General features: G+C 31.4%; 1 protein-coding gene and 1 non-coding gene across 2 annotated transcripts in view; one reads left to right on the top strand and one right to left on the bottom strand.

The window, feature by feature from the left end:
• Mmp2 (Matrix metalloproteinase 2) overlaps positions 1-13291 on the top strand; it is a 199107-nt gene continuing 185816 nt past the window's right edge. Inside the window, exon 1 of the mRNA XM_068777026.1 lies at positions 1-38. The gene's annotated coding sequence lies outside the window, so the exon portion shown is untranslated. The remainder of the gene's footprint in view (positions 39-13291) is intronic.
• On the bottom strand, positions 734-806 carry TRNAK-CUU (transfer RNA lysine (anticodon CUU)). The gene has a single exon. It is a non-coding gene; the product is annotated as a tRNA-Lys (tRNA).

Below are 13291 nucleotides of genomic sequence, written 5' to 3'. Positions count from 1 at the left end.
CACACGGTTGCCAGCGGGAGATAACTCGAACTAATGCGGTACGTACCAATAAATCATTGTTGTGAGCATACCATTGCCTTATCGGCGAGCATTAACTGCTCCCTAGCTTTTTATACCTATCGATAGCCGATGCTATTCCATCGTAATTACTAGATGGCTGTCTAATCGTTTGAAAGATAATGAAGTTGTGACGCATAATAATTGTCATATGCCATACCGATCTCTTGACAGATGGATGCCGTTACATGATATCATTATTCATGTGTTTACATATAAAATACTTTAGGATAATATTGATTAACCCCAGCTTATGTATATACTATGTACTTGTATAACTGTGAAACATTTAAATTAACAAGGTGCACACGTGGTAACAATTTAGATTTAAACTCGCATAAATAGAGACTGACTTATCACTTAGCTTACTTGATACATAAAGATCTAGACTTTTTCATAGTAGCCTTGATTTGAAAACAAAAATATCTAAAAAAAAATGTTATAATTTTCTTTTATTGTGGAATATTAAGACGAATATACTATGAACAGATACTAACTTTAAGAATTCTTCTTTTTAAGCGCTAGTTCCAAAATACAATCAAAAAATCGGATGTAGAAATAAATATTATTTCACGTTTTTTTTAAATTTGTTAAGTATTTTCTGTAATGTGTTGAATTAATAATCCGCGCAAAAAAAATTAAATTGATTTTTTTCAAAAAGTGATAAAAAGTAATGCGCCCAACGTGGGGCTCGAACCCACGACCCTGAGATTAAGAGTCTCATGCTCTACCGACTGAGCTAGCCGGGCTGTTATTGTGACAAGTAAAAAAAGTGTTTAAAAACATTTACCTAAAATTGCAATGATTTCAATTCAAATTATTTATACTAATTTGATAAATACTTCGCAAGTAGACAGTAATACTTCGCAACAGTTTTTTTTTTATCGTCAATAGCTTCTTTCCAATTGCTATTTAGCTAAGTTGAGTACTACTGGACTTTTAAATAAAATACTTGGAAGCAAGTGTTTCTGATTTACAAATAGTAATTACATTTATGGCTATTTATAGACAATTTATTTTATTTGTTTTAAGTGTTATTTTGTCCTAACAAATTTCCTAATAATTTTTGTAATATTGTATATTATTTTGTGTTGTTTTGTGCTTCAACTTTTTGTAATCGATTGAGTATATTGCCATCTAAATGGATATAAGGTACTATCAAGTTTCACCAATTGCTAATAGATGTCGCTACTAGTTATTGTATTTTATGCAATGAAGAACAATATTTCAAATAAAAACATTGTTACAAAATTTAGATGATTACAATAATTTTTAATTTATTTAATAAAATAAAGTAAAATTAGTAAAATTAAATCTTTTAATCGTATGGAATATTTAAGGTAATGAGGTGGGATTAAGATTTATGTGTAACAGGGACAGAGAGAGCAAAAAATGTTTACTAGTGTTTTGTATAATAAATAATAAATATATAAGCTGTATAAGAAAAGGCGAAAGCTTACAATGGTTTTAGTAAGCGAATGAAAAATACAATTTCGCATTAATAAATGTTTATACTTGTTTCTTTACGACGGTATGTTACATGCGGACCGTTCAAAATGATCCGTAAATCCTTAAAAAGTATTTTACGATGTATACAGAAGAAAAGCCATCTGGTAAGTGGCGTATAACAAAATGGAACTAAGTAAGGAGACTTACAATGGAATTTACAAATCAATGTAAATAAATTTAGATATTTGAGATATTTTTAGATGGTCATCAGTTTAATTACCCGATAGAAAATTCTTATGGTTCTTCTTGAAAATTAAAAGGTTAGTATCATCGTCATCACATTCATCATTTAAGCTGGTGGGTGTCCACTGCGTGACATAGCAGATTTCCAACAGGACTGGTTAACAAGGTCATTTGTCTTTCTTGTGGGCGGACATTTCTCCGTCATCAATGCGCTACACGACGGCGGTTACTAGTTTATCTGAAGAATTGCCATGATAGTGGTTGACCCTCGCTGTGCTTACCCGTCCAAAGTCCCTACTCCTTAAGTTTCAGCGGCCATTCGTCCTGGGCGCTCCGTGGCCTGCTCACTGTCGATTCAATTTGCCAATCTAATAGGACTATTTTGGTTACTTCTAAAGATCTACTCATTTCTTTACTGTTACCCATAAGAAAATATTGTATACAATAAAATACAGTCGCGTGTCTCACTCTTGGGAAGAAAGATCCGTATTAAATAGCGGCAATACCAACGTCTGCGTATTAAGCTAAAAAATTAAACAAAACACACATAAGTTACGGAATTTGTAAACGCTTTTCTTACTCATTGATCAAATTTTAAATCACATAGTTGGTGCTGTGCATTGCAACGTTTAGTTATAACAATAATTAAGAGAAATTTAAGAATTACAGTAAATATTTATGAATTCGTTTACAGCTAACAAAGAGTAATGAAAGCAAAGTAATCAAATAGCGATGGAGCCATCTTTTTCTCGTATAAGCAATGATCCAGTAATAGTATATTCATTATTCTCGCGGTATAAACGTCTTAATTGGACGTTAAAAAACGTAAAGAAATTGTCCACATCAATCCTTTTACGCATTATAAGCGACGCATGCTAGTAATGTCCACAACAAAAGGATGAATGATTCATCGTCCGGCGATAAAAAGCCGTGATAAGAAAAGATAAAAATAATCATATTACTTTAAAGTTTACTTCATAGTATTCATTTAGAACTAGACCTTTAAAATCCAAACACTTCAAACAACTTGAATATCACTGCGAGACTGGTTACATCGTATGCGTAATCCAAATTAGTAAAGAGGCCATTCTCTGCAATAATAACATATTTGTTATTATATGTTTAGTAAAGAGAAAATTTGAAAAAATTGATCTGCAGTATAATTATTTGTATAAATCAACAAATATTCGTGGTTTGTCGTTACTTGTAGCACACTTTATTTTTATATTTAAAACATATATAATATAGTGTATATAAAAATAAAAGAGAACTATATTCGTGTCGTAGCCGGTATTATAAAAGATGCTGATAGTCAAATCTTTAATTAAAAATATGTTTGTTTAAGAAGGTATTAACGCGCTCTTTTGAATCGTCTATTATTTTTAACATTATGAAAAGGTATAGACATGTAAGAGTAAGCTAACATAAGGTTAGAATACTCACCTGCAGAAAAGAGCAGGCTACAAACTAAACAGTTGGTCTTTTTAATGAAATTTATCAACAATGTATGATGTATACATTACAATATCGACCATGTAAATGAATCACCAAATTAAGCTCCACATTGAGTTCAATTGAAAACTCTTGAACGCTGTTATAAATATTTATTTAATAATATTATTTTAATTTAGATGTAAACTGATAAAAGAATGGTCTCATATATGCTCCAAAACTTTATTATATATGCGTACATATATCTTATATGACGCAGTGGAAGGTTTTACAGAATATTAATTAAGCGTTGTCTTTTTTGTGTAGTTTATTTTTTTTTATTAAGCTCGTGTCACAGTAAAAGGTTGCGACTGCGATGGCGCCATCCAAATTAGTATGCGGGTGTTGGTTCCTACAGGAAGTGGCGCGTAGCTACAGTTAGGATTGAGTTAGCAACTCCAATGACCTAGCTTAGCATAGCGCACGTCTTGAGCTTTTAGTGGAAAATTTTCATCTTGATTTTAGACGACTCGCATGCACACTTTTTACATTTTTATTTTGTCTGCGGCTAATCGGTAAATTGTGCATAGAAATTTTTTGTAACTTTTGTATTTGTTTACTAAATTGAATCAAGTATTTTAAAATAGGCAAATGCTTGTGCAATTGCTCTGCAATTTACAAATACACTATTTATAATGATATACGCAGAACCAGGAGTCTCACTCATCATCCGCGAATTTATTGTATGCCCTTTTTCGAAATTTGGTAAAATACCTTTTCAACTAACGTTTATCTAGCGATCGGAATATATTTATCGCTTTTAAAGATTCTACGCCTTATGATTCTTGAGATATTGTAATGAGTCAGCACATAGTGAAGAGAGTCGATAGCAGGTAAGAAGTAGTATACATTTACATAGATATATTTACAAAGTTGATATCTTATAACGTTTAATAAAAGTTTCCTTGTTTAATTTTTTTTTAATATACGATTTATTAAGAAATATTACCCATTGTTTTAACTTAAACACGTTAAACATGATTTTATGATACAGTGGTGGGAAAATATAACGATGTGGGCCGAAAATGTAATCTAACTTTTGAAATTGCTTATCTTTTTGTTCCAGTTACGGTACCTCGAATAAATTATCCTGTATTACCTTGTGACGCTTATGAAGTGTAATTTGGATATGTTATGGGTTTCCGTATTGAATCACATTACGCCCGTCACTGGACAACTTCTGTCTAACGCTTTGCGGTCGCCGTAACACGGTTTAAGTAAATAAGTAGTATTGTAGGAAGATCAGAGTTGGGGTTTCCCTATGATTCATAAACACGAGCGTCAAAGAAATTACATTGAAAGGCTTTTTGATACCGCATTTGGGTTATTACTCGAGAACTGTTGATGATTTTTATTTTCAATGTATTATTCATTCGTCACTTGAAACTAATATAAAATTTGATATTCATTTAGAAAAACCAATTATTTAATTTGGCCTTATTTTTTATTATTAATCTGTTTATCACAAATTATTCGTAGATTAAAAAATACTTATTTAGTGACCTCGGAGATTGATTTTAACTATTTGCAGTAATTTAAAAATTAAATTATCAAATATCATCTATACTGAGTTTCTCCACAAGATCGAAGCAGACGTGAAGAGTTCCGTAGACGAACGAAATTAACTCACATTGCTTAGCAGATAGGCAAGTTGAAAACGCTGGCCAACCCATATGCAGGCAGAACTAGTGGCCGCTAGAGTCTCAAGGTTCTGAAGGAGAAACTAGTTGCAAGTGGACGGTTGCAAGTCGGACGTCCACCTACGAGAAAGACAGGCGACCTTGTTAAAACCGTCGGTCCACGCTGGCTGCAAGCCGCTTTTAGCCTGTCTTAAGTTAAATCTTTTTGGTATGTGATATTTTAAACTATTCCTATTATAAAGCAAACCACGGAAAGGTTGTCTTTTAATTAATTTCCCTGGCAAAACATACACTTAAGTATTATAAGTCACAGCAGATCTATAGCCATCGATAAATATGTTGACACTAATAAGCAAAGAGAGAATTTTTAATAATACTACATACAGCTAAGTAGGGTTGTTTTTAAATTTATGACTACAAGGATAAATGTCGATAATAGTGTTAATTATTGGTAAGTAAACTTATTACTTAAATTTCCTTATAAATCAACGTGAAAAAATAAAATACGCCCACACGTGTGTAATTGAAGTAATAAATACCTGCATATTTCGACACATAAACGTTCGATTTGCAAATCGGAGGTAACAATAAACGTTAATTTGGTTCGCATTACGAATGATTCTCCGTACAAAGACAATATGCACGCATATCGAATCATTCACCCTTGCTTTTACGAGCAAATGTGACGGTTTTATGACGCGGGTAATGAGCGAGATGAGGACCATGTTTGTTATAATTAATTTACTAGGTATTGCAAGTTATGATACTTGCTGCCGTGGTCAGCGCTGATTTCAATATCGTCAAATTAATTTGTTGCCTTTGGTTATCATCTAATAACATGATAAATAAACTTTTCCGTTGAATTTTTTAGCCATCTTTTCCGTTCGATCAATAAATGAGCAGATAGTACCTTTGATATAAAATTACAACGGTATATATAATTTTATGACATAAGTTCATTTCATCTTTTTTACTGCGCTCTATGTATCTATTTGTGATAATTGTACAAGTATCCAGAACAAGATGATGCTTATACACTCCTATTTTAAGGGAGTAGGCAGGTAGGAAGTCGCGAAGGCGCCTTTCTTGACAGAGTTATGCAAAAGGGACTTACTATAATTACTGGTATTGCGATACAAAACGCATTGTTCTCTTGTAGCTTTTAAAAAACAAATCAAAGTAAAACGATAACTATATATATCTACAAAAGATACACGAAAGCTATGCATCGCATTATGTCCTGCATAAATTGCTTATTGTTAGCTACTTAAAAAGTATAACTCCACGGCATTGTTCAACTTATGTCTTTATAATATCGGTTCAATTTATTTCGTTAATTAGTAATTAAGGGTATTCCATTAAAAAAATTGAAATTTTTACTAGCTTTATAAAACGATTTTGGAACCACAATATTAATTAAATATACTCTCAAAAACAAGTGCATCGTAGTGTTTTTAATGAAAAACAAAACGTATCCGACAAAAATAAATAAAACAATTTAAAGAACATTCCGTCGATTTAATGCAAAGTTTAATGAGCTTAAAATATGTCGGATGCAAATTGACTTATCAGAATTGGTGACGAACGCAATAATTTATTTCTTCTCTCGTAAAATCTGTTTAAAATTTTAACTCATAAGGAAATGCGCTTTAATTTTATAGCTACAATAACTCATGTTGATTGAACTTTCCGTGATACATGTGAAGTGTAAATTTTTGCCGATGAACCTGTTATTATCAGGGTTGCTACATTAATGAAATCAACCAAGTAATTGATTAAAAGTAGATTTTACTTCACAGTAAGGCTGATTCAAATGAGCATAGATTACACTGGCAAAATGGATTAAATTTTGAAAAAGGAAACTAATTGTTATATCTTATATCTATTTATTTAATCTAAGAAATAGACTATAAACACTAAATATCATTACTAAATTACTACAGCAATAAATAATGGTTTTGTCTGAATTAGACAAAATAAAACATTTTTAAGGAACTAAAAATAGGCAGATAATGTTACTTTTGTAATACCACTTTATACTCTTTACTATAATTTTTTTCCTAAATAATATTAATTAACATATCGATGAAAAGCCTATTTTTAACTAGTCTGTTAACTTATTTAACAAATAAAGAGTACATTTCGAAGGAAAGAGAAAGGCGAGTTTTGTTTAGCAGCATTCCGGATATGAGTCACGACATGTAAATATGTAAGTTTAACGTGCCTGGTCACCAGAAAAAAGACTTAACAGAACATACAATTGATTAAAGTAATAATTTATAGAAGCAAATAAACAGGGTGATTAGTGGTTAGTATCAAATATACAGATTATTTATAAATTTAAAAGCTTTAGATTAATGAATGTATATATAATGTCAGTCGAAAGTTTTGAAGCATTTATACCAATTGCCGATATATTCGACGGGCATAGTTAATTTAAGAAAATGCACAGGTTTTGTCATTGGCTAGTGATAATGCGAAAAGAATACGTTTACATGCACCTATAATTTGCAAAGTACGAACGCGTTCTCTTTTTGTTGATTGTTTCTGCCTACCTAATGACTGTATTACGGTTTTTTTACACAGATATTTTTTCAAGTTTTGTATTGGCACGTGCATTGAGTCTTATTTAATATATGATTTATTCGAATAAATCGGAAACCCTCAAAAGAAAAAGTTTGGGACGATTTTTTTCACCAACCTATGAGATAATGATAAAAAATACATAAATCGTTATTGTTACATTATAAAAAGGCTGCATGTAAACTCATCTTTAAATATCTTGACAATTGCTGTCGCCTATTACAATCATTTGGTTTTTACACTTTTTTACTTTTTTAGATAGCGACTGAAAGAGCTCCGTCCTTACATTTTCACTTGTAACACTGTAATATGGAAACTAACCAAGACAACCTCACACAAACCAGTTAGTCAGTTGACTATTTTATTGGACGGAATGCAGCTTTTTCTTTGACGAAGAGAAAAACAGTCGAGTACTCAGTTGACCTTTTGTTGTGTAATGCATGTGCAGTGTTGATTGATATACGTTTTAATCTCTCCTTAAACGACTTGTTAAGTCGTTTAAGGAGAGACTTCTCTCATCTCTCATCTTTTACCTTACGAATAAGCTCTGGAACGCCCTATACCTCCACACAAATTATTGCACTCCACTAGCAGAGTATCCATTTCTGTCCTTTACTCCTCCAGAGATTTGAACATCTACATTGTTGGAAGGATGGACTCCTCCTCCTTCTTAAACTCTTCAATATAAACAAACTGCACAAACTCATCAAGACTTCTTTCCATCTATCACAACTGTTAAGCAGGCTCGGGTACTGCAAGCGGTACCTGCACCGCCTTAAAATAATTGACAACCATGCATGCCCAACACTTATTCAGACACTGTTCCCTATTCGAATCCAAAAGACATAACTCGATGCGAAAACCTTGTTATACCTCCGTTTACCTTACCGGACCTTCTCAAGAAAAATCTACGGCAGATTCTTTTGATGTGTTGGCCCGGCACTATGTCTTAAACCTCAAGGCATTTAACGGTTTGCTGCGTTTGGGTAGCGACTTCAAATTAAATAATATAGAATTGATTGCATAATTTAGTAAAAGTCATAAGTTATGTTTTAGCAGTATTCATTATAACCATAAAAAATTGTATTTTATATAACGTTGTCGTAACTCAAAGCAAAGCTTGGAGAAGAAAGATCCGTACCAAATAGCGGCAAACCCTTTTCCAGCTGTCTACGCTCAGTAAACGCAAAAAACATATTGTTATCCAAAAACTTTAGCGATACAAATTTATAATAAAAAGTTATAAAACATTTGAAAAACTTTTTGCTAAGAAAATTATTAAGTATTAAAAAATATCATTATAAAAATATCTTATAAAGATATACATTAATTAACTTTAAATTAATCCTTTAAAAAAATCTAAAATAAAATGAATTTAACTAATAACTTAACACAAAAAATCTTTAAAATGTGTAGTACATGTAGTATTTTAGTATTTTTTATTTGTTTTCCACAAAATAAGAAAATGTGTAAAAACAAAATATTATGTTATTATTAATTCGATAAAGGCAATAAGGTAATCTTGTCCCAAACATAGACTAACTTCATCGCAATCAATACGGATTTCCGTAGCCTGATGACTCATGGTATGCAAGCTATAATTGATCATACTATTCTATTTAACACTTTTTTATTTATTTAATGTATCATGGTTGTCTGACTCTTTTCAATGCGAAGGCTATCGTAATCGGAATTGATGATTTCATTTACCTTTCATCATAAATCAATTACAATTCAAACAATTGATAATATAAAGTGTTCGTTATTAATAAAAACAAATATTTGACATAAGTATTTTTGGTACCTTAACATCATGTTGTAAAATTTTTAATAAGATTTAATGTGTTATTTAAAATTTATACATCAATTAATAATGGTTGATAACAATGTTGCTATTGCAAAAATATTTATGCTGCAATTCTATTTTGAATTTGAAACATGTGACTAATTTAAAACATGTGACAAATTTAAATTTAAAATTTATACTTTCAGCCATAGGACGTCTTAAGCTGCACATAGGTCTCCCGTGGCAGTAGATAGCGGCCCTCTTCCTGCGTCTTCCGACGACCTTAACAAGGTCATTTGTACACCTTGTATCCGTTGTCTCCACTCCAGGACTAGGTCCTAGTTGCCATCTGTTTTACGCATGTATTCTGCCTACTTTTACTTGTAAAACCGCTGGAATATGTTTGTTATTCTTTTCATTCCATCCTTCCATCGTGCATAGGAATCCATCATCATTTCGTCTTCAATTGTCGAAAAATGTCTAACGATACGTATACTTTATTATTTAACAATTAAACATAAAATCGGTTATTAGCTACAGAGATGGGCCGATGTGTGCGGTGCAATTTGTAACAATTAATTTCGTTCTGTCAGACCGACGACCCGACCGACCGACATCCTGCGATACAGAGATTGCTGGCTATCTAGCACGCGAAACATACACAATACGTACATACGATACTTGTTCAACTATTTTCATTAGTTTACAAATTATATAATTAATTTTAATTAGACATTAAAAACGTTTAATTATTTAAATTAAAAAACGACGCTTTATTTCCTTGTTGTTTCCTTGACCATTCAGTGCTATTGTTTTTCGTAACTTACTAATTAAAAGTTTACATGATGCGAAATATTACTAATGTATTTGATAATATTAACAGTTATTATGTGAAGTATGCTCTTAATTGGTATTTGTTGATTTAATATTAGCTTTTAATAATTAATGAAAAAGACACAGCACATTGGTGATTAATGTAACTATGGCTGATGTAGCTACTGAATAAGCATTCAGAAAGAGAAAACTGTGATTGTTGAAAAGGATTGTATGTGGAAGTAATTTAAATTACATTTTTGCAATTTCCCGATTGATTAAAGAAATAAATCCGTAGAAGAAAAAACTTCTTAACAAAAATACAATTTATCGTATATTTGTAAATGAAACACAGTCCATCCCTTGATGAGTCATAAAATCTAACATGCAATGATGACCCAGACGGCGGGCTAGCCACAATTAATACCATATGGTTTTTCTGTTTAGAAATTCTCATACGTGTTTATAATATGAAGTCTGTTTATTTGGCTTTAATACAACGTTTTTATTTTCATATAACAACATTTTAATTGCAACAAACTTTTAAATTGCCAAGTTTTTAATTGAATTTATTTCCTAGATTTTAATAGGCTTTTTGTGTAAACTGCAAAAAACATAAGCGCGAATCGAGTGCATATTGATAAACATGAATTTTTTAAATAATTATTGCTGAATCCGGGATTCGGTGCATTAAAAAATAAATACCTTGTGATGAGATAAGCAAATGACATTTTTTACTTAAATGCGATTTTATTATGGCGCAAATAAAAAAAGAAAAGTAACCGAAACGAAGAAATTCCAAACTGTGTTTTAAAAATGAGTTATTCGTAATAAAATAATAAATTCTAAAATTTATGAATCATTTAAGTGATGTATGGTTAGATGATCATTTATCAAACTCGACTCTGAGATCAAAAGTCAACTTTTTTGCTCTGAAGTTATTTCTTAGAAATAGAGGTCATATTGAAAAAGGGCATAGCGGTCATAAGATAGAGGCTATAGACTACATCGATAAGATTTTTAGAAAAATAAGTCATTAATAAAGGGATTCCCATCATATAGTTACATTATCAAAACATAAACAGATACGCGTGGTTATTATTTTTAGTAAAATATTTTTATTTTACATAGAAACCATATTTATGCAGACCAATTGCCTGCTCTAAGACCTCGTCCTCATTTAGCAGAAAAGCTTTTAAAGAAAACTATAATAAATTCTAGGAAATAACTTATTTATTATTTATTCTCCTATTGCGTATTCTCCTCGACTTATGCGAGGTGAGATGATTTTTTCTTTTTTGTCATTAAGAATATATGTTATAATATACGATGCTATGTAAAGTATCAGACTCGATAGAAATGTTTAGATAATAATTAAACATCTTATGTAAATTGAAACAGTTATTTTTTTGTTTTTCACTTATATTCTTTAGGTTTAATATATTGTAAACGCCGGACTTAGTTAACCCCGGAATTTGCAAAACTAATGGACGTAAAAATGCGTTAAACGATGGTGTAATATCAATGAATGTATATGTGTCATTTACATAACGTGTATGTTGTTGTTCTGTTTACCCAATGTTTTCGAAATGTAATATGCGAAGGTAATGATTGTAAATTTAAATTTAATTTATAAAACATTAAAACTGCTAATAATTTCTTTAGTGTTATTATATAAAGAGTAGATTGTTACCTATGCACCTTTCAAAGATTGACGATGTGTAAACATCATCAGCATCATTCCAGCCGCAAGACGTACGTCCACTTGTAGTCATAGACCTGCCCTATAGATTTCTACAGTACCGGGCGGAAACAGTTTGCAATCAGATTCTACCGACGATCTTATCAAAGTTGTTTGTCCACCTTGTGGATGGACGTCCTTCGCTGCACTTGCCGTTCCGTGGTTTCCGATCCAGTGCAACATTAATCCTGTCCACCACTACTTTAACCTGCCAATTTTCTGAGTTAAGTCGGTATCTTTTGTTCGTCTATGAATCTCTCTTTCTCTCGTAGAGAAATCCTGAGCATTACTCTCTGTATTGCTCATTGAGCTACTTTGAGCTTGTGTAAACATATGTGTAATCGCTAAAGTAATTTTTTTTACAATTTTTAATGGCTCTATAGTCTGCTATTTCTTTTCTTGCAAACAAAAGTACAGGTGTGAGCGTATTTACTTTGTCCGGCAAAAATAGTGAATTGAAAAAAAAAACAATTAGCTTGACTAGAAATACAAATAAAAGTCCACATTGGCCAGTTTTTAAATTTAATATTATAATAGTTGGTGTTATCTAATATTAAATGTTGCCTGAGTATCTTAATAGAGTAGTAGGTCTTACTCTGTGGGATTTAATTAATGATCGCTATGTTATAAAGTTTACCTCCCACGCTATTTAAGTAATATTTAGTAATTTCCGCCGTTGTATAACTTAAACCTGCAAAATGCTACATTAATGTTATATAATATTAAATAGCATAGCAAATATAGTGATGCAAATTGGCACAACCGGTAATTCACGACAAGATATCTCTCTTTACTACTTTGTTATTATCATAAACTAGAACAGTTTTTTTTCCTTTAGTAAGCTTATCTTCATTTTCGCATGTACCTGTTCGTACACTAAACATTTTATAATTTACGTATTTTTAAAATTTTCAGAAAAAGTTGATTCAAAAGAAAATAGCCAGTGCTCTCAATTATAATGGAACTAAATATTCATATGTTTATTTTGAAGTGAATGAGTTCTTTAAAGTAATTATATATATGAATAATGAAAGGAAATAGAATATATTAGGAAGAAAATAAAAATTTTTTTTGCTCCATTTTTAGATATTATATATATATATATATATATATTACATATATGTATGTATACATAGACTTAGTGACTTAAAATTTCGTTGGGAAATTTCTTTTGCGGCGGGGGCAGGCCCTGCCTTTAGGTGAACCGACAAAATATCGTATCGGTCGCTGGAATTCCCTAGTTGCGGGCAACGCAAATTCTGTCAACCAGGCAATCTATAGAAGAGGCCTATGACTTGCAGTGAGCGTCTATCGGTTGATATGATGATGATTTCTTACGCCGAGTAGAGGCTAGCTAATAAGGGATTATTCGAAATCCCACCCGCAAAGAGGGTTGAGGGTGTGTTCTTTGAGCTTGCAATGCGTAAATAAAATAGTAAGGTAATAATTAAGTCTAAATGTACGGGTTATTTATGTACAGAGAGATAG

Source organism: Battus philenor, unplaced genomic scaffold (assembly GCF_028537555.1).
Source record: "Battus philenor isolate CCGP_79_NKW_IND1 unplaced genomic scaffold, ilBatPhil1.0.hap1 SCAF_13, whole genome shotgun sequence".
NCBI lineage: Eukaryota > Metazoa > Arthropoda > Insecta > Lepidoptera > Papilionidae > Battus > Battus philenor.
This window is presented reverse-complemented; position numbering and strand designations above follow the sequence as displayed.